General features: G+C 42.2%; 1 long non-coding RNA gene and 1 gene segment (V, D, J or C); one reads left to right on the plus strand and one right to left on the minus strand.

Annotated features, from left to right (window-relative positions):
- The window catches only part of LOC103351159 (uncharacterized), a 70,128-nt gene extending 53,705 nt beyond the window's left edge, over nucleotides 1-16,423 (plus strand). Inside the window, exon 4 of the long non-coding RNA XR_007910488.2 lies at nucleotides 15,304-16,423. This is a non-coding gene — a long non-coding RNA (uncharacterized lncRNA). The remainder of the gene's footprint in view (nucleotides 1-15,303) is intronic.
- Nucleotides 1-21,037, minus strand: part of LOC103351170 (T cell receptor alpha chain constant-like) — a gene marked incomplete in the record, with an annotated part of 594,496 nt that overhangs the window by 262,883 nt on the left and 310,576 nt on the right.

Consider the following 21,037-nt stretch of genomic DNA (forward strand, 5'->3'; position numbering starts at 1 on the left):
TCAGCATCAGAAAAGTTACTGAAAAAAAAAATGAGCGGTTTTCTCAGTGAAATCCTGATTTTTCTTAGGCAATTCAGGATTTTCTTCACCAGTTCAAGCTCGCTCCCCCGCCCGTGGGATGACCCATGGCTTCTGGAGGACTGGGTTTTGTTTGGGTGCACTTGACCTATCCTTGCGTCTGTTGGGATCCAGTGCTTTGGGTCTGGCTTGGGACTTTACAGCTTCTACACGTCCAGGTGTGTGAGTTCCTGTAGGTGTCCTTTTCCCATGATCCTGAGACCCTTCCAGATGCACAGAGACTCTAGCAGTAATTCCCACACTTCTTGGTGTATTTGAAAACTCAGCTCCTTAGACATCAGTTTGGGCTCTCTGAACCTATTGGCACTACTGCAGAGCTATTGTGCCCTGGCTGAAACTGGCGAAGTGTTGTCAGCCAGGCTTTCTGAGAGGTGTTGGTCCTGAGTCTGCTCTACTCTAGGGTTTCCAAAGGCCTATTTGGGGGCTGCATTATTGCTGCCCCAACCCCATGATAGGAGGGAAGAAGAGGCATGGCACAGAGATCTTCAGCAAGGTCTTATTCTCTTGCTTTTTGTTTCTGTCCCCTCCAAGAAAATTCTCACAGACCAGGAAATTTGCATTAAATCTAAGGCTGCATAATTGGTCTTTGTATCAACCTGTATTCTAAGAGAATTTCAAAAAGGCAAAATTTTAAAACTCGGTAGTCAAGCCAAACTCAAAATCATTTTCTCTCATTGTGTTGTCTTTAGAAAAAATTTCCAGATTTTATTTTGAATCTTGGGAGTAAAGAAATATTTATTCCCCCAATTCAGTCTTTTTTCCTTTGCATGCACTATGACTTCCCTTCATCCTTACAGTAAGTCAGGGCTTCGCTAGCTACTGTGTAATATGAGAAGCATCATATGTCAGAAATTAAAAATACATTTTCATATAAAGTGGTTACTTTGCCACAAATATGATTATGATTGGGGGATTGGATAACCAGCCTACCGGTACCCTTTTATAGGATCAAAGAGAAATTTTAGTGATTGCCTCCTGAGAAGACATATAAGGTATTGTTTAAGAAGTTGACCTGCGGAGTCCGATCGTTTGGATCCAAATCCTGGAGTTATGTGACCTAGAGAAAGGTATCTGACCTTCTTATTACTCAGTTTTTATGAACTAGGCTAATAACCAGGGCTGCTATGAGAATTAAATTAGTTAATGTACAGCAACTCAAAACAAACAAAAAGGCCAGTAGTAAGCACTTACTACATACTAATTAGTATTGTTATTTTTAGGTGTTTCCAGCCAATGTGCTAAAAATATTCTAGAGTAATTATCTCATATACATGCGTCCTCCTAACAACACATACAGTAATCAAAACTTAGACATTTGGTTACCTCTCCAGTGTTTGGCCCGTGAGCTCTACTTTTGACTCTGGTTCCAGCTTTTTGTTTTTAAAGATGTGTTTATTTACTTGAGAGGCATAGTTACAGAGAGAGGGAGAGACTGAGAAAAAATCTTTCAACCATTGGTTCACTCCCCAAGTGGCTGCAATGGCCAGAGCTGGGCCAATCTGAAGCCAGGGGCCAGGAGCTTCTTCTGGGTCTCCCACGCGAGTGCAGGGGCCCAAGCATTTGAGCCATCTTCTACTGCTTTCCCAGGCCATAGCAGAGAGCTGGATCAGAAGAGGAACAGCTGGTAAAGGAACCAGCACCCATATGGGATGCCAGTGCCACAGCAACAGCACTTCCAGCTGTCTTGATGACAGATTAGTTGTTTAGACATCACAGACAAAATTTCTTTAATGTATGTAGAATTTCTCGATATAAAATATAGTTACCTGGATTTAACCAAACTGTGAACTTAGGGTACTGTCTTCAGAATTCCATGTCTACCAAGTACAAGGAGTTAGGACCCAGCTACGAAGAGGAAGAGTCCATGTGAGAGCACCTTGTACTGGCACCAATTGCAAGTTTGGATATTCCCTCAAGTCACTCTCATGTTCAGTGATTCACTTGAAAGAATCATAGAACTGTGTTCATGGCTATTACAGGAAACAGATACTTTAAAATGAACTGAAGGAAGAGACCCATAGGAAAGTCTGTGAGGGTTCTAAGCTGCTCCATGAGTCCAGGCACCAAGAGCAGTCGGTTCCCAGAGGGCAAAGAATGGAGGTCAATTGAAAGGGAATCTCTGTGGTAAAAAAGAAATTAATAATTATTTGATGTGCTTGAAACAGGTTGGAAAAATCATTAATAAATGCTTTTCAGAATATGTTGAAGAACTTAGAAAAAATAGAACATTGACATAAAGCAAATAAATAAATGATGTGATTGTTAATTTTAAAAAGCTGTGCAGATGGGAAATATAATACTTATTTTGGCTAGGCAGTAATAATATTTACTTGGTCACAAGTATCTATGCACTAACTAATGATTTAATTCTAGATTGTGATGGAACAAAGTTGGGAAGGTGAGAGTATTGAAGTGGTGCCATTGAAAAAAGTCAATATGTAAAGTCCAATGCTGAAAAATCAAGAGTATAAACATGTTATTCAGAAATTATAAAATGGGGTTGGATATAAAAGTTGTTGTAGAGCATGCTGTTCTTTTTTTTTTTTTCGGGGAATGATCAAGAGGGAACAGCCCTCTAACACCACTGGCTTTTGAGGTTTTCTCAGGTAGTATGTCAATTTAAAAAAATCTGACTTTAAGAAGAAAGGACTTAGGTATAATTTAATATATAATATAATATAATTTAATATATAATTTAATATAATTTTGTTGAGTAACAACAATAGTGAGAACAATAATACTGCTATTTCAACATAAAAATTTCCTTGGTTTTGAGAAATAACATAAAAATCCTTAGGTATATAGAACTAGAAAAGCAATGATTTAGATATACTGAGTTTGATATTTTGTTTCATGAATTTCCACAAATGTAAGTTTCTAATAGGGACTCTCCATGTGAGAAACTTAGAAACTATTTTTCCAAGAAGACATTGAATTTCTGTAGAACCAGCCCTTGCCAATCTTACATCTCCATACAACAAACACCATAGTCATCCTTCTACTGTGTTTCCTTGAGCCACTGCTTTTCTTTTTTTAATTTTTTTTATTTATTTTTTTGACAGGCAGAGTGGACAGTGAGAGAGAGAGACAGAGAGAAAGGTCTTCCTTTGCCGTTGGTTCACCCTCCAATGGCCGTCGCCGCCGGCGTGCTGCGGCCTGCGCACCGCGCTGATCCGATGGCACTGATCCGATGGCAGGAGCCAGGTACTTATCCTGGTCTCCCAGGGGGTGCAGGGCCCAAGTAATTGCACTCCCTGGCCACAGCAGAGAGCTGGCCTGGAAGAGGAGCAACCGGGACAGAATCCGGCGCCCTGACCGGGACTAGAACCCGGTGTGCCGGCGCCGCAAGGCGGAGGATTAGCCTACTGAGCCGCGGCGCCAGCCGAGCCACTGCTTTTCTTAAAAGGCCAACAGTTCAGCGTCATTAGGAAAGAATTTGGAAACTAAAATTATTATTAGGTGTTTATTAATTATATTGCACTTACTTCTCTAAAGAGTCGAGGTTAGCAACTCATAGTGCATTTAAGCCTGATGCTAACACCTGATTTCCCTAGTAGAAGACAATATGCCAGGAACTGTGTTAGATACTTTGTGAATATTGCTTCATGTACCTCCACAATCACAGTTTGGCACTATGATTCACACTGTTTTCTTTTAGTGGTCGATGAACCAGAAGACACAGGAAAATGAAGTAGCTTGGTCAGGAGAATACAATTAATAAGTGACAGCACCAGGCTTTCTATGCTCATGTATCTCGGCCATTTGACCCAGAGTCTGTATTTTAATTAAAATGTGAAAATCATGTATTGCTAGTTACTGTATTTGGGTCGGTGCTGATGTTATAGAGAATATAGGTGCTCTGAATGGGGTGAATATTATATTTTAAAAATGGAAAACACTTCTTCTCTCCGAGGTTATCAACAAAAAGTCTGAAAAGACAAGAATGAGAAATGGGGCCTCAAATTTTGAGTTTGGGTGTGGGCTGCAGGTGCTTGGGAAGCACTGTGCCCCACAGCACAGAGGTAGGTGGCAGAGTCTCTGAGCTGAGAGGCGGTGATGTGCAGAGAGCTCTGACTTTCCTTCGTGTTTATTGTGGCGCTCATTCTTCCATTCTTCTTCATCTCCAAGCTCAGGATAAACAAGGAGACAATGCCTCCTCCAGGAGTCTGTTGCAACCAGTGCAAAGTAGTCATTCCTGTGGAGTAGCTGCAGTCAATGGTGAGGAATTCTCCTTCTCGTGCACTCAGATACTGAGGGCTCTGCTTCACTTTACTTTTGCCATGTAAACCTGTTCTCAAAGACATTGTCAACACATAATATCACTGTTATTGAAGTGTTTCTATACATTCCTTTACACAGTTGTTAGAGGACACTCCGGATTAACCTTCCCCCCACCCTGCCCCGACCCAACACACAATTTAGACTTTTGAAAAAATCACACTGTCTTCCTATTCCTCTGTCCAGAAACCCCACAACTTACAGCTTAGCTGAAGCCACAGAATAGCCAACAGCACTTGCTGGCTCTTCATCATTATTACTGAAGCTGAAGCTCACCTCTATTTCTGTTACAGGACTTTGGAACATAGGGTGGTTATTCAAAAAAGTGTTCTATTACTAGAACTTCTCTACATTTACTTTAAATAGCAAAGGGGATCCCCGGTTCATCAGAGACAGCCAAAATGTACTTGTGTGCATTTTGTGCTATTAATAGAGTTACTTGCAAAGGGAATCATACATGATTTTAAAAATATAATGCCCACATTGCCACCTTGTGGCAAGATATGCAGCCATACATCATGGAGGTCAAATATTCTGCTGAAAAAAGCAAGAGAGATAGAGAACCAAACTTAGCATCACCTACCTAGGCTTCCCAAGAATGGGGAAAAGGTGGCTGAATGGAAGACTGATGATTGGCTTTAGTCAGCTGTGCTAGATCAAGTAGAGTAGCAGTACTTCACACAATTATCTTTTGAAAACTCAAGGACAGTTTTGATTTCTTTTTCTTTTTTAATGATTTCCCAACTGTCTTTTTTTTAAAAAAGTTTATTTATTTTCTTTGAAATTCTGAGTTATGGAGAGGTAGAGGTAGGGGTAGGGGTAGGGGTAGGGGTAGGGGTAGAGGGTTGAGGGTGAGGGTCGAGGTCGAGGGAGAGAGAGCTCTTCTATCTGCTGGTTCAACCCCCAACTCCCCAAATGGCTACAATGGCCAGGGCTGGGCCAGGCTGAAGCCAGAAGCCAGGAACTTTATCTGATTCTCCCACATAGGTGCAGGAGCCCAGGGACTTGGGCCACCTTCTGCTGCCTTCCGAGGTGCTTTAGCAGGGCGCTGGATAGGAAGTAGAGCAGCTAGGATTCGAACTGGCACCCATATGGAATGCTACTGCTGCAGGTGGATGCTTAACCTACTATGCCACAGTGCTGGCCTCTGGTTTCTTTTTAAAAGATGTCCTTACAAATATCCCTGTTTTCCTCATATGACATACTTGCTTCTCCAAATGATATTATTACAGACTCCTTTTCTGATCCCAATATTGAGGGTCACAAAAAAATGAAACCCCGTCTTTTGCAACAAAATAGATGCAACTGGAAAACATTATACTTAGTGAAATAAGCCAGTCCCCAAAAGACAAATACGGTCTGTTCTCCCTGATCTGTGGTAACTAATAGAGTACTTAAAAGGTAATCTATAGAAGTAATATTGATATTTTGAGATGCAATGATTGTTTACAGCCCTTGTCTCGACTGTTGAGGAAAAGTTCTTGTTTTTTTCTTTCATACTACTTTTGAACTCTTTGCTTAGTGTAGGGTTAATCTTCTGTTTATAAAGTTAATTGAAGATAGATCTTTGTAAAAAATAAGAATAGGAATAGGAGAGGAAAGAGGAAGAAAGATGGGAGTGCAGGCGAGAGGGAGGGATGAGTGGGAAGAATCACTATGTTCCTAAATTTGTATATATGAAATACATGAAGTTTGTATACCTTAAATAAAACATTTCTAGGTTATTTGAGACTCACTTGAGTTTGTCCATGTATATTTAATTTTTTAAAGATTTATTTATTTACTTGAGAGGCAGAGTTACAGAGAGAGGCAGAGACAGAGAATAAGGTCTTCTATCTGCTGGTTCACTCTCCAAATGGCCGCAATAGCCAGAGCTGGCCTGATCTGAAGCCAGGAGCCAGGAGCTTTTTCCAGGCCTCCCACATGGGTGCAGGGACCCAAGCACTTGGGTCATCTTCTACCGCTTTCCCAGGCCATCAGCAGAGAGCTGGATTGGAAGTGGAGCAGCTGGGACTTGAACCGGTGCCCATATGGGATGCCGGCGCCACAGATGGGTGCTTAACCTACTATGCTACAGCGCTAGCCCCTTAAATATGTTTTGAAATGTTGTCCTGTTAGGGTATTACTTTTTTATTTTATTTATTTAAAAGGTAGAGTGACAGAGTGAGGGGGCGGGTGATAGTGAGAGAAAGAGATCTTTGTTCCACTGGTTTGCTCTCTAAATGGACACAATAGCCAGAGCTAGGCTAGGTTGAAACCAGGAATCTAGATCTCCATCTGGGTCTTCCATGTGGGTGGCATGAGCCCAAGTACTTGGGCCATCTTCCATTGCTGACCTGGAAACAGAGGCGGGAGCTGGATGGAAAGCAGAGGAGCAAGGTTCTCCAGTATGGGATCCCAGTCTGGCAGGTGGCATCCTAACCCACTGCTCCACAATGCCAGCCCCAGAGCATCACTTTGCTTACCACCCATGCGTGACTGTTACCTGTGATTCAGTGGTTCTGTCACCCTGGTTAATGTGAAGTTTAAGACAAAAGACAGGATAGAAAAGACTTTGATTATAGAAAAGACAGCAGGGTAAAGTAGGATTTTAGCTCACCTGCACAGCGGACAGGGAGGTCTGAAGTAAGGTGGCAGCTCCCAGTCCCCCCTCCCTGCAGGTGTGGGAAGTTGTTCTTTTATGCTCTTTGCCTGGGAAAGGTCTGTGTCTTCTTTAGGATCCTCACGTCCACTGTGATAAAGTGGGCCTGGATGAGCACAAGCCCCCTTGACAGGCGTTTATCGGAGTCAACAATGTACATTGTAAGGTCTTATCAGCCCCTTTCCCTGGCAAGGAACTGTAAAAGTCAGAGTTGAGCCTGCAGAATCTCAGGAAATGAAATACCACAGCGTTATCCTCAAGGTCATTTTGCTTGTGCCCAATTTTACCAGGTGTGGAGTTAACCACTTAGATTCCAACAGTCTAGCAAGTCCTAACAGTTAATTATCTGGCACTTGTGTGAATGTTCCACTTTGGAGATTCTCCCATAGCTTGTGCACCAGAGGGGCCTGAAGGATGAATCTAGAAGTCATGTTTGCATCCTCTGACCTCCTTTTCCCTGGCTGTACTTCATTGGATCTAGACAGATACCAGGCTCATTAATTTGGGCGAGGGTGGAGAAACAGAAGTTAGGCAGCATTTGTCACTAGAACTACAGAACCCTACGGGGTTGAAACCAGTCATCCCTTTTCAAATAAAAGCTGGGTTATTGCGGACTAGATTTTGACAGGCTTACGGTAGAATGTGGCCTCCCAAGAGGAGAAGTGATTATACATTCAGAGAGAAGTAGGCTCAGAAAGAATAGCCAGTTGATGGTTTTCTTTTTTCCTTTGAGGCCCGGCTGTATTTTTCACAAATGGATTTTATAAGACTCTTCAATATCTTTTCAGAAAAATCTTTTTCTCTGGCTGGTTTGAGCGGTTGCACACAAAAATAATGCCATAAGTTCAGGGTCCCTTGTTCCATATATTGCAATTGATTTCTATAAGACTATTACAGATATATTATATCTTCTCACTAAATTTCATTTTGGCAGTTTCAATCCATTTTTCAGTTTTGTTGAGCTGATTTTAAATCTTTATGACATAGATTATTTGTATTATTAGATGCCAGTATCAGCATGGTGCTGTTCACACATTTGATGGGCAGACCTTATGTGAATTCTTATAAGATGAATGTAGACAGGTCAAGATGAAGGATAAAATCCTGTGTCACAGCAGACATCATGGGCATGGATATGTGGCACTGAGAGTTAAGTTAAGCTGCTGCTTGGGGTGACTATGTCCCATATCAGAGTGCCAGTTATAGCCCCTACTCCTCTATTGCTGATCCAGCTTTCTTTTAGTGTATCTGGGAGATCATGCATGATGGCCCAAGTGCTTGGGTCCCTGCCACCCCCATGGGAGACTCAGCTGGAGTTCCTGACTCCTGGCTTCAGGTTGGCCTAGCTCTGGCTGTTGCAAGCCTTTGGAAACAAGCATTGGGAAAATTGTTCTATTTATCATCTATATCTATCTACCCACCTCTCTTTCTCCCTCCCTCCTTATTTCCCTCTCTTTCTGCCATGCTGCCTTTCAAATAAAAAATAAAAATAGATAAATCTTTTAAAAAACAATGGATACTTTTTAAAAATTGAGTCTATATGGCTGTTATTGCTGCTGAAGGTTCCTCAGCGGTAGCATTATGCAAAATGACAAAGTGAAAAGAGAATATAGGTTGGAGCCAACTGCACTTAAGTTTGAGTTTTGGTCTGCCACTAGATATTGAGTGTTTTTTCTTTCTTTCTTTCTTTCTTTCTTTCTTTCTTTCTTTCTTTCTTTCTTTCTTTCTTTCTTTTGGACAGTCAGAGTTAGACAGTAAGAGAGAGAAAGACAGAGAGAAAGGTCTTCCTGTCCGTTGGTTCACCCCCCAAATGGCCACTATGGCCGTTGCGCTGCGGCCGGCGCATTGCACCTATCCGAAGCCAGGAGCCAGGTGTTTCTTCCGGTCTCCCATGCCGGTGCAGGGCCCAAGGACCTGGGCCATCCTCCACTGCACTCCCGGGCCACAGCAGAGAGCTGGCCTGGAAGAGGGGCAACCGGGACAGAATCCGGCACCCCGACTGGGACTAGAACCTGGTATGCCGGCGCCGCAAGGCGGAGGATTAGCCAAGTGAGCCATGGCGCTGGCCAGATACTGAGTTTTTTTTTTTTTTTTCACTTAATATTTTATTATTATTTTTGAGACCATATATTTTAATTTAATTGTAGTAAAAGGCTTAATGTTCCACTAAATAAAGAGTTCAACAAATAAAAAGTAAAATAGATAAGAAAAATAGGCAGGGGCTCTAAACAAAAATCAAATGAAAAGATATTCAACTTAACTCATGTATAGTAAATTTTCAAGTAGTGACAAAATCATTAAAACTATAGCAATATATAATTCTTAACAGTTTGACAAAGATTTAAAACAAGGTTTGACTAAACAATGCATTTCTCCAAAACTGATATATGTATAGGCATTCCTGTTTTTTTTCTTTTTTCTTTTAAAATTTACTTGACAGGTAGAGTTATAGACAGAGAGAGAGAGAGAGAGAGAGAGAGAGAAAGAGAAAGGTCTTCCTTCCATTGGTTCATTCCCCAAATGGCCGCTACAACTGGCACTGCACCGATCTGAAGCCAGGAGCCAGGTGCTTCTTCCTGGTCTCCTATGCGGGTGCAGGGGCCCAAGCACTTGGGCCATCCTCCACTGGACTGGAAGAGGAGCAACTGGGACTAGAATCTGGCGCTCATATGGGATGCCGGCACTGCAGGCAGAGGATTAACCAAGTGAGCCACGGCACCGGCCCCTGTATTTTTATTTTTTAAAGTTTTAGTTCCCACATTTAAAGGAGAACATGCACTATTTGTCTTTCTGTATCTGGCTTATTTCACTCAAATGGATGCCCTCCAGTTCCAACCATTTTTTATGCAAATGGTGGAATTTCATTTTTTATAGCTGAATATTTCATTGTGTGTATGTAATATATATAACATATAATATGGATATATATTATATAATATATGTATATAGACACACACACCATATTTTCTCTGTCATCTGCTGATGGACGCCTTAGTTGATTCTATATTTTGGATATTTTGAACAGTGCTGCAATAAATATGGTGGTACAGGTATCTCTTTGATACAATATGTTTATGTCCTTTGGATATATATTCAGTAGTGGGATTGCTGGATCATATGGCAAGTCTATTTCCAGATTTTAAAGAAATCTCCATATTATTTTCCACAGTGTCTACACCAACAGTGTAGATACTGAGTTTTGAGAAGTTACCACAACTCTCCAGTCCACAGCGTCCTTATCTATAAAATGGGAATGACAATATCTAAATTGTGGTTTTGTGATGAGGATTACAGATAGCATTAGGAGTTAACAGACTACAGTGGCTAAGAGCACAGGCTTTGGGTTAGTCTACCTGTGTTAGTACACCAGTTCTCGACTCTCTAACTCTGTTGTGTTGTCGGGCAAGCTGTACTTCACTTTCCTTATCTTTGTACCTAATCATTGCACCTGGTTCATAAGGTTCTAGTGAAGATTAAGTGAATTAAGGTGTAAGAAGCACTTGGAATAATACTTAATATTTATTAAGCACTTGATAAATGTTAGCCACTATTATAAATAGCATGATAGGGTCCCTGATAAATGCATCACTTGACAAATGACGCAACATATTATTACTTCAAATTTTCCTAATGATAAAGGAAAAACAAAAAATTTCTAGTGTCTTACAAATGTCTGAGACTACTTAGGTACAGGGAAGTGCATTGAATTTAGCATCCTTGTTTAAAAACATCTTGAGAGAACTCTTTCCTGCTCATACACATCATTCCATTATTTTCTAAGGGCTCACAGGTTTTCTGTTAACAATCTTTTGTAGAACTTTGCTGAGTACCAATTCATCTATTCTGTATTCATGAGTTTGAGATTTCCCTAATTCCCTATAGGTTTTCATTTTTCTTTTCTTTTTAATTAACATTTAAAAGTTTCACATATTTATTCCCCATAGGTTCTCAAAGATTTTATTCAAAGTCTCTTGAGTCATATCTGCAAACTCTTTTATATTTTTGGAATTAATTTAAATGATACAGAAGACTTGATCATTTTGAAAGCACCCAAGGTCTCTCTTAGTGTCCTGTTTTTTGGTCATAATTTTCCAGTTGTTCATTTTTTTCTTTTCCAGTAGGAAAATTATTCTTTTTCATGAAGAAAAGAGGATAAAACCAGGAGCTGAGAGGCTCTACCTGTTCTCTGCCAACGTTATTTTATTTTCCTTGATTTGTACCTAGACTCACTTTTTTCCCTCCAAACTGTTCTAAAATGCTCTTATGATGATCTTCACGTTTTCTTTAAGCTTTAACTTTGTTCTTTCACTTTGTTAACTTCCCATGCTGTCCTCAAGGCTCTTGCTGTCTTTGCGGTTTCCCTTTGTCTGTGTGCCAGTCAACATTTTTTTTTTTTTATTTGACAGGTAGAGTTATACACAGAGAGAGACAGGTCTTCCTTCTGTTGGTTCACTCCCCAAATGGCCACTACGACTGGCGCTGCACCGATCCAAAGCCAGGAGCCAGGAGCTTCTTCTGGGTCTCCCACATGGGTGCAGGGGCCCAAGGACTCGGGCCATCCTCCACTGCCTTCCTGGGCCACAGCAGAGAGCTGGACTGGAAAAGGAGCAACTGGGACTAGAACCTGGCGCCCATATGGGTTGCGGCGCCGCAGGTGGAGGATTAACCAAGCGAGCCACGGCGCTGGCCCCCAAACAGTCAACACTTTTATCATTTTAGTTAGAACCTGACTTAGCATACCTCCTGACACTGCTTTATGCTACATGAGATGACTCCATCTTTCATATTCTTATTGGAATTGTTTGCAATGGTAAAGGAAAAATTTGAGTTTTTTTTAATTAAAGAACTGCTCATTCTATTAACTATAATGTTTTAAAGTGTATAATTCAGTAGAGTTTAGTGCATTAACAATGTTGAGCAGCTGTCTCCACTATCTAGTTTCAGAACATTTTCATTATTCCTCAAAGAAACTCCATACTTACTAAGCAGTTCCCTCTCATTGTCCCATTCTCTCAGGTCCTTGTCATCACCTCTTTGCTTCCTGAATTCTGGAATAACACAGTAGACGCATTTTGCATCTGGCCTTCCAAGGCTGATCCACATTGTAACATATGTTACAATACAGCTGAATACTATTTCATTTTGTGGATATACTGCATTTATTTATCTATTTGGGTTATTTCCATTTTTTTGGCTAATATGAATGATGCCATTATGAAGACACATGTACAAATTACTATGTGGACATATGTTTCTTGAATAGATACATAAGTGTATAATAGGTATTTGCAGAAGTTACTTCTGATTCCATAGTCAGTGGCTCCAGACTAGGGGTGCCTATTTGGGAAGTGGTCTGGGGAAGTCCTTGGAGTAACAAGAAGAGATGCGAAGAAATTCTGTGATCGTGTGTGTGTGTGTGTGTGTGTGTGAGAGAGAGAGAGAGAGAGAGAGAGAGAGAGAGAGAGACCTTCACTATTTTGATAGATGGAAGAATGAATCACATTGTTGTTTTGTGTGTTTCTTTGATTGCTAAGATTGCTAAGGAATTTGTATGCTTCTTTATAAATCAAATGGTTATTTGTACTACATTTTATGAATCACTCATTTTTATAGAGATATTAAGGTTTTGTCATTGGTTTATAAGACATTTTAATTAGAAGAGTATTAGAAAAATCACATAGTAAATAACTGATGGCAAAGAACATTCGTTTACTAAGCTTTGGTCAGTGATTGATCCACAATTAGAATATAATTTGTTCCCAGACAGATATGGACAAGGTTTTGAGGAATCTTTCCCTTGCCCATGTTTTAGATGCCCTCTCACAATTCTTCTTAGCCCTGGGGCAGCAAATCAAAAAGTTTACCCATGTCCCTGCATATCCTCCCACACTGTAGGGTGCAGTCTGGAGAGGAGAAAGACTGCTCACACCCAGCCCTTGCCCTTGAGATCTGCACTCAGTAACTCACTGTTTCATTAGGAACTCAAAAGTATACAGTTGGGCCTAGTACTTGCACAGGGGTTTTCTGAAATTGCATAGAGGTTTTACTCCTAATCCACTGGGCCTGAAACTCATGGATCTTTCTCTTCATTTGTTCTAATTTCTCAGAGAGAAGGGAGTTTTAATATCTTTTAATACTTTAATGTTGGACATCTCAAAAGAGGAAATTTCCTACTCTTTTTGTATGTGCAGTTCAGTGTCATGAAAGTCCATTAAGAGAGTCATATGGCCATCTGGGTCACTAAGTCTATAATATTTTTCCCTAGAAAATCAAGCCTTCGGCCGGCGCTGTGGCTCAATAGATTAGCCTATTGAGTTCCAGTCCAGCTCTCTGCTGTGGCCCAGGAAGGCAGTGGAGGATGGCCCAAGTGCTTGGGCCCTGCACCTGCATGGGAGACCAGGAAGAAGCACCTGGCTCCTGGCTTTGGATTGGCGCAGCGCTGGCCGTGGCGGCCATCTGGGGAGTGAACCAACAGAGGGAAGACCTCTCTCTTTCTCTTTCTAAAAATAAAATTAAAAAAAGAGGGAAACTCTGGTTTGCGGGACATGCATTGCCGTTTTTGTGTCCAGTTAAATCAGTAGAGAGTAGTAATGAAGGTAATGAGCTCCGGCGTTTACTGAGTGCTGGGTATTGAATCACAAGCTTTTCACCCATGAATTCCCATGACTATAAAATGCAGGTGCTAATATTATCATTCACATTTCACAGATGAAGGAACTAATGATTAGAGTTGCTAAATAAACTGTCCAAGATCACATAGTTCTCAAAAATGGGGAAACTCAGATTCAACACTATGTTTGTCACTCCATTCTCTGAGTCCACAGACCCTGTCTGTCTGTTCACAGCTTATTTGCAGCTATTTGCTAGACTCCAAAGACTTTGAATAATAGTTCTACATTTGTTGAATCAATTAACTAATGAGCCAATGACGTCCTACCATGCATTGCTTAACAACAAGGATATATTCTGAGATATACATCTAGGCCTGGTTTTGCATTGTGGGAACACCACATAGTACTTACACAAACGTAGATAATACAGATATTTGACATGGCCTCTCTATGTGATGGATCCTGTGAACATGTGAAATATGAGGTGGTTGCTCCTCTTCTAGTCCAGCTCTCTGCTGTGGCCCAGAAGTGCAGTGGAGGATGGCCTAAGTGCTTGGGCCCCTGCACCTGCGGGGGAGACCAGGAAGAAGCACATGGCTCCTGGCTTTGGATCAGCGCAGCACCGGCTATAGTGGCCATTTGGGGAGTAAACCAACAGAAGGAAGACCTGTCTCTCTCTCTCTGTCTATAACTCTACCTGTCAAATAAATAAAAAATCTCTTGGTAAAACTCAGTCCCTTATTTGGCTTGATGAAATCCCTTCATGTGTATGTTTTCCTCTGCAGATAGATCTCTCCTAGCACCTGGGTCTCAGCCACTGCTGAGTTCGTGACTAAAGAGTTTATATTCATCTGCAGGTGCCAAGAGACAGGGCATTTCAGCTGCTCAAAGGTAGGTGGAGGTTAATTTGCCTCCATATTTTTTTTTTTATTATTTGACAGATAGAGTTAGACAGTGTGAGAGAGAGAAAAAAAGATCTTCCTTCCGTTGGTTCACCCCCGAAATAGCCGCTACAGCTGGAACTATGCCAATCTGAAGCCAGGAGCCAGGTGCTTCCTCCTGGTCTCCTATGTGAGTTCAGGGGCCCAAGCACTTGGGCCATCCTCCACTGCCTTCCCGGGCCACGCAGAGAGCTGGACTGGAAGAAGAGCAACTGTGTCTCACTTGGTTAATCTTCTGTCTGCAGTACCGGCATCCCATATGGGTGCTGAGTTCTAGTCCCGGTTGCTGCCTCCATTTTTTATGCCACCTGGGTGAACTATGTGTATTGTCAAGTCAATGCAAGGTCTTTCCTGGGCTCCTATCTATAATATCTATATCTGAACAATTTATCTGAATAAAGTCAGTTCAAGCTAAAGACTAGAACTAGCTTAATGGGTGTGAAAACTGTGTGGCCTCCTGTGACCCCCATGCTTAGTTTAAAGTTCTGCTGTCACTATCTTGAAATTCCTAAGAAGTCCTGAACAAGATACTGTATATTTTCACTTGCATTGGGCCCTGAAAATCATATTGCTAGTTCTGATAAAGGCCTATGAGTCTGGACACTCAGGGACTGACCATTGTTCTCCATTGGTTGATCACTTAACCCTGATCAAAACAGGCAGCAGAGAGCTTTGTTACACAGCCACTCACAGAGGCATGTTGGATTTTTATGTTCCTTCTGCTCTAAATTTTCCATTATTTGAATCTCCACAGGACAACTTTCCAAGGTCCTTTACATGCTAACTTTGAGTAAGCATCATTAGAAGAAAGCGCCAATATTGCCTCCTGGAAGATGGTATCACAGCAACACTTCTTGTGTCTGGAATCAAGACTCATTCCTATCATTTCCTCCAAACTCACAGGTCGTCTGCAGTCAGAGGATCCCCAGCAAGGCTATTAAGTGAAGCGTGTCTCCATCCCTTCTGCCGTCAGCAGAAGCAATACCAACAGCTGCTTCTGAGTGGGCCTTTCTAGTGGAAGAAGTGTGGGCTGAGAGTCACATCACACACTGTGGGTTCTGATGTTAATACAACAGTCTTCCTGCTTTCATCTTGACCACCTGTAGTTTATTCTCAGCAGAGTAGCCTGCGTGGGGCTTATAAAGGGAAATCAAATCACAGCACTCCTTTCTCAAAACCTTCTTTTGGCTTCTTGTTTAACCCAGCCTTTGACTATGTTGGGTGTTTTCCAGTTTAGGACTGGACTCTGCTGGAAAGGGCTGGAAAGCTCTTGACCTAGATTTTCTCAGGGATCACTGCCCCATTTTCTTCAAGTGTTGATTCAAGTGTCATTTTCCCAAAGAGCTTATTCTGGCACTTTACCTAAAATAGTGAGGGGAAACTCCTCCATGGCCCAAGGGGCCTTGGCTACGTTCTTATCCCTCTAACCTGCTCTGAGTCTTGTCTCCAGAATCTTATGTTCTAATGTTCTAATGTACTGCATCACTAATTATGTTTAATACTTATTTGAATGCAGTCTTCATATAATTAGATATCTTTGTGTGTTCTGTTATCTGGCTCCAGTGCCTAGAAGACAGATTGGTACATAGTAAACACTCAATAAACACTTATTGAATAAGTTAATTATTTAATTGGAGAACAAAAATAGTTCATACATTACAAAGGGACCTGTAGAAGTTGTCCCCAGTGGCCACACACTTTCATTCTATTTCATTCTACTTTTACACCAACTACATGTCAGGCTCTGTTCTTGTGGATTTCACATACAGAGAGTCAAAGTAACTGGTTTCCTGCAAGGTGGCCTTTGAGAGAAGGAGTTGGTTCTTCCGTTAGAGCTTCCATCTAGTGCTTGAATCAATAAGCTTTGGAAGAGTGCTTAGGTCAATCTTTTTTTTTTTTTTTTTTTTTTTTTTACAGGCAGAGTGGACAGTGAGAGAGAGAGAGAGAGAGAGAGAGAGAGAAAGGTCTTCCTTTGCCGTTGGTTCACCCTCCAATGGCCGTCGCGGCCATCGCGCTGTGGCCGGCGCACTGTGCTGATCCGAAGGCAGGAGCCAGGTGCTTCTCCTGGTCTCCCATGGGGTGCAGGGCCCAAGGACTTGGGCCATCCTCCACTGCACTCCCAGGCCACAGCAGAGAGCTGGCCTGGAAGAGGGGCAACCGGGACAGAATCCGGCGCCCTGACCGGGACTAGAACCCAGTGTGCTGGCGCTGCAAGGCGGAGGATTAGCCAAGTGAGCCGAGGCACCGGCCTAGGTCAATCTTAAACAATAAAAACAAACTGGAGATATTACAATTGCCAGATCTCAAGATTTATTATAGGGAACTTATAACCAAAACAGCCTGGTACAGGCACAAAAACAAACCTGTAGACCAATGGAACAGCATAGAAACTCCAGAAATTGATCAATGCATCTACAACCAACTTTAACAAAGGAGTTAAAATCAATCCCTGGAGCAAAAAACAGTATCTTCAACAAATAGTGCTGGGAAAACTGACTCTCCACATGCAGAAGTATGAAACAAGACCCATACCTTCCGGCGCAGTGGCTTTATAGGCTAATCCTCCACCTGCGGTGCCAGCACCCCGGGTTCTAGTCCTGGTCAGGGTGCTGGATTCTGTCCCGGTTGCTCCTCTTCCAATCCAGCTCTCTGCTGCGGCCCTGGAGTGCAGTGGAGGATGGCCCAAGTCCTTAGGCCCTGCACCTGCATGGGAGACCAGGAGAAGCACTGGCTCCTGGGTTCGGATCAGTGCGGTGTGCCAGTCGCAGCACGCCAGCCGCAGCAGCCATTGCAGGGGTGAACCAACGGAAAAAGAAAGACCTTTCTCTCTGTCTCTCTCTCTCACTGTCCACTCTGCCTGTCAAAACAAAACAAAAAAGACCCATACCTTACACCTTACACAAAAATCCAATCAAGATGGATCAAAGACCTAAGTCTGTGACCTGATACCATCAAGTTATTAGAGAACACTGGGGAAACCCTACAAGACATTGGCATAGGCAAAGAGTTCTTGGAAAAGACTCCAGAGGCACAGGTAATCAAAGCCAAAATGACAAATGATATTACATCAAATTGAAAAGCTTCTGTACTGCAGAAGAAACACTCAGCAAAGTGAAGAGGCAACCGACAGAATGGAAGAAAATATTTGTAAACTATCCAACTAATAAAGGATTAATTTCCAGAATCTACAAAAAGTTCAAGAAACTCAACAACAACTAAACAAACAAGAAATGGTTAAGAAATAGGCAAAGGACCTGAATATGGGTGGGAGGGAGGTGGGGTGGGGAGAATCACTATGTTCCTAAATTTGTGTATATGAAATGCATGAAGTTTGTATTCCTTAAATAAAATTTTTAAAAAAGAGTGCTGAGGTAGCAGATCACCTGTGACCCATTCTCAGCACAGAAGTGTGGGACTTTTAAAGGTACTGGAGGCCACAGCTTTCCTTTTTATTGCTGTAATCACATAGTTTGGATCCCCAGCCCCCATGAATTGGTAAAGCCTAGTACTAGCCCAATAATACAACTTAAAAGTTCTGGAGCTCAAAACTAGGATTCCTTCCTTAGTACCTGAAATTATCCATACTAGATTGCTGTACCCTTCCCCAGATACGGGGTGTGTGCTGCTCCTGGAGGACTACACACCTGCTTCTTCTCTTGTCTTCCTGGGCTTCCTCCAATAAACATAGTTTTAAAAGTTCTTGTATATGTGCTGCCTACTTGACATATATACAATTTCACTTTAAGTGTCATAAAAACTTTGGCAAATGGTTACTTTTTCCCACAGTTTTTGAGGAGAAAAATGAGGCTTAAGTATGTTATTAAACTTGACTAAGGGCACTGAGCTCATAGTGGAAGAGTCTGAATACCAAAGTATTCCTTCTCAATCGGACTTGCCCCAAATGGTGGAGTTAGAAACGTGCCAGGGGATTCCAATACAATCCCATCAAGGTTGCATGTACCAATGCCACCTCACTAGTCCAAGTGATCAATTTCAGTTCACAATTGATCACACTGATAGGTCTAAGAGTCAAAGGGATCACACAAACAAGACTAGTGTCTGCGAATACTAACTGATAGAATCAAAAAGGGAGAGAACGAACCAACATGGGAAGTGGGATACACAGCAGACTCATAGAATGGCAGATGTCCTAAACAGCACTCTGGCCTCAGAATCAGCCCTTAAGGCATTCGGATCTGACTGAAGAGCCCATGAGAGTATTTTTGTGGGGAGCAACTCGGACTAGACTAAGTTACTGGAATTAAGACTTATTCTATGCATCTGCTCTCCCACAATATGGCACTGGGAGAGGAGTAAACAACTTCTACACAGCTGTCTCTCACCAACTTGACAAGCTGCAGGAGCTGCTCCTGATTGGAGGAGAGCAGCGTGCTCGGCATCTGGGTAGCAGAGTTGGGATTGGTGGAAGAGGACTATAAAGGAGGAGAGAGACAACATGCACCAGGAACATCTAAAGGGAACATCCGGATAACATCTGAGCAGCCCCCGAGAGAGCCGGCCGGTGGTGTGCCGCTCCCCCGCGGAAGTGGGGAAAGTGGCAGGGGGAGCCGCCCTTCCACGGAGGTGGAAGGATCGGCAGCCAACCCGGGAAGGACCAGCAGCAAACCCGGGAAGGGCCGAGCAGACGAAAGAACAGCGCAGGGTCCAGTGTCGTTCCTCCACGAAGAGGGGGAGTGACAATTTTAGACATGGAAAGCCAAGACACTCAGGCTTAAGAGCCTGCATCCTTGGTTTCAAAAGAATTCCTGGAAACTGCTACAAGTGACTCTGTCACTTACATTTCATTGGCCAATCTTAGTCCATGGCCATGCCTAGATTTCAGGAAGTCTAGGCAACACAGGCTTTATTCTGGGGCAGCATAAAGGAGGGGAAGAGAATTGAACAGACATTGAGGGGAAAATATCAGGCTATACCAATAGGATAAAGAAGGGCATTATTTAATAATGAAAATCTAGAAGAAATGGATGATTTCGTGGCCCTTATGTAATGCTAAAAAGACTTTAATAAGAGCCATAAATCATTAACCATATATATTAAAAACATAGCAGTTAATTAAATGAAACAAAAGCAATTTGAAAGGAGGGCTTGACAAAATAACTGAAAGATTCAACAGGTCTCTTTCTGAGTGTGATATATTTAATCAAAAACAAAACCAGACATAGAAGAATGTAATGATATAATCAAAACACTTGGGATATTTTGTAAGTTGGTGGAATAGGGAGGGAGCTTACTGCTGTAGTCTAGGAGTAGTTAAAAAAATGGAGAGAGTGCAATCTCAGGGAAGAGTTAGAAAATGGCAGAGGAAACTCCATGCAAATTAGAGGGACACTGTGGATCTATATGGAGGGTGGGGACGTGCACAACTCAGGACCCCAGCATCCAAGAGCCTCAGCACCAGCTTTGGAAAGTGAGGTGAGACCAGACTGCAGCAGCCCAAGCCACTGGCAATAAAGCTACAAGAAGAACCTGGCATGAGTTCAGCTTGGAGCCCTCTGTGGGACAGTGTACCTGCCAACTAGAGGTAAAAAAAGGGGGTATGTTTTCACTCCTGACCACCCAGCATCAGCATCCTAGAGAGGGCAGGAACCATTTTGGACATACTTAACAGCTGTACCAGCTTGTGTCCATGTGGCCAACAACAAGCCAAGAGGAGATGCCTGAGTCTGGCTGGGAGAATTGATAGGGGGCTGGGTGCTCATGACTATGGGAGCCTTGTGTGCTGGGACTGTGAAAATACTGTAGCTGCATGGGAGGTGCAGAGTATGGCTGGGTCATTTGGCTGTCACTCTGGGCTATTCCATATGCTCAGGGCTCCCTGATTCCCTGGTGAGAGTCATTGCTACAGGATCCATGCTCACATAGAGGACTGCACAAATCCTTTGTGTGATTCTTGTAGCAGTGTGGATGAATATTGGACTCACTGAGGCTAGTGCCTGGGCATTGGTCTCCTTAGAGAAGAGGAGGTGAGCATGAGACTATGCCAACAGAGCTGATCAAACCTACCCTCTGATAAAAAAAGATTTAACATACCCAACTTGGTGTCACCTTAACAACAGACTGTGAGGCAGAAGAAAGAATATCCAAGTTAGAAGACAAATCTCTGGAAATTTTACAGTCAGACCAAAATAAAGAAGAAGAAGAAATTATAAAACTTAAAAATAGTGTAGGAGATTTAAGGGGTACTAACAAATGATCCAACATATGGGTATTAGGAGTTCCTAAATGTGTGGAAAGAAAGAATGGGTTAAAAGGTGCTTTTAGTGAAATAATTACAGAAAACTTCCTCACTTTGGAGAAAGAAAAAGACATCCAAGTACAAGAAGCACATATAACTCCTAATAGACATGACCAGAAAAGATCTTCACCATGACATATTGTAGTCAAACTCTCCACAGTAAAATATAAAGAAAAGATTCTAAAATGTGCAGGAGAGAAATGCCAGATTACTTTCAGAGGATTTCCAATTA

This window comes from Oryctolagus cuniculus, chromosome 12 (genome assembly GCF_964237555.1).
Source record: "Oryctolagus cuniculus chromosome 12, mOryCun1.1, whole genome shotgun sequence".
Taxonomy (NCBI): domain Eukaryota; kingdom Metazoa; phylum Chordata; class Mammalia; order Lagomorpha; family Leporidae; genus Oryctolagus; species Oryctolagus cuniculus.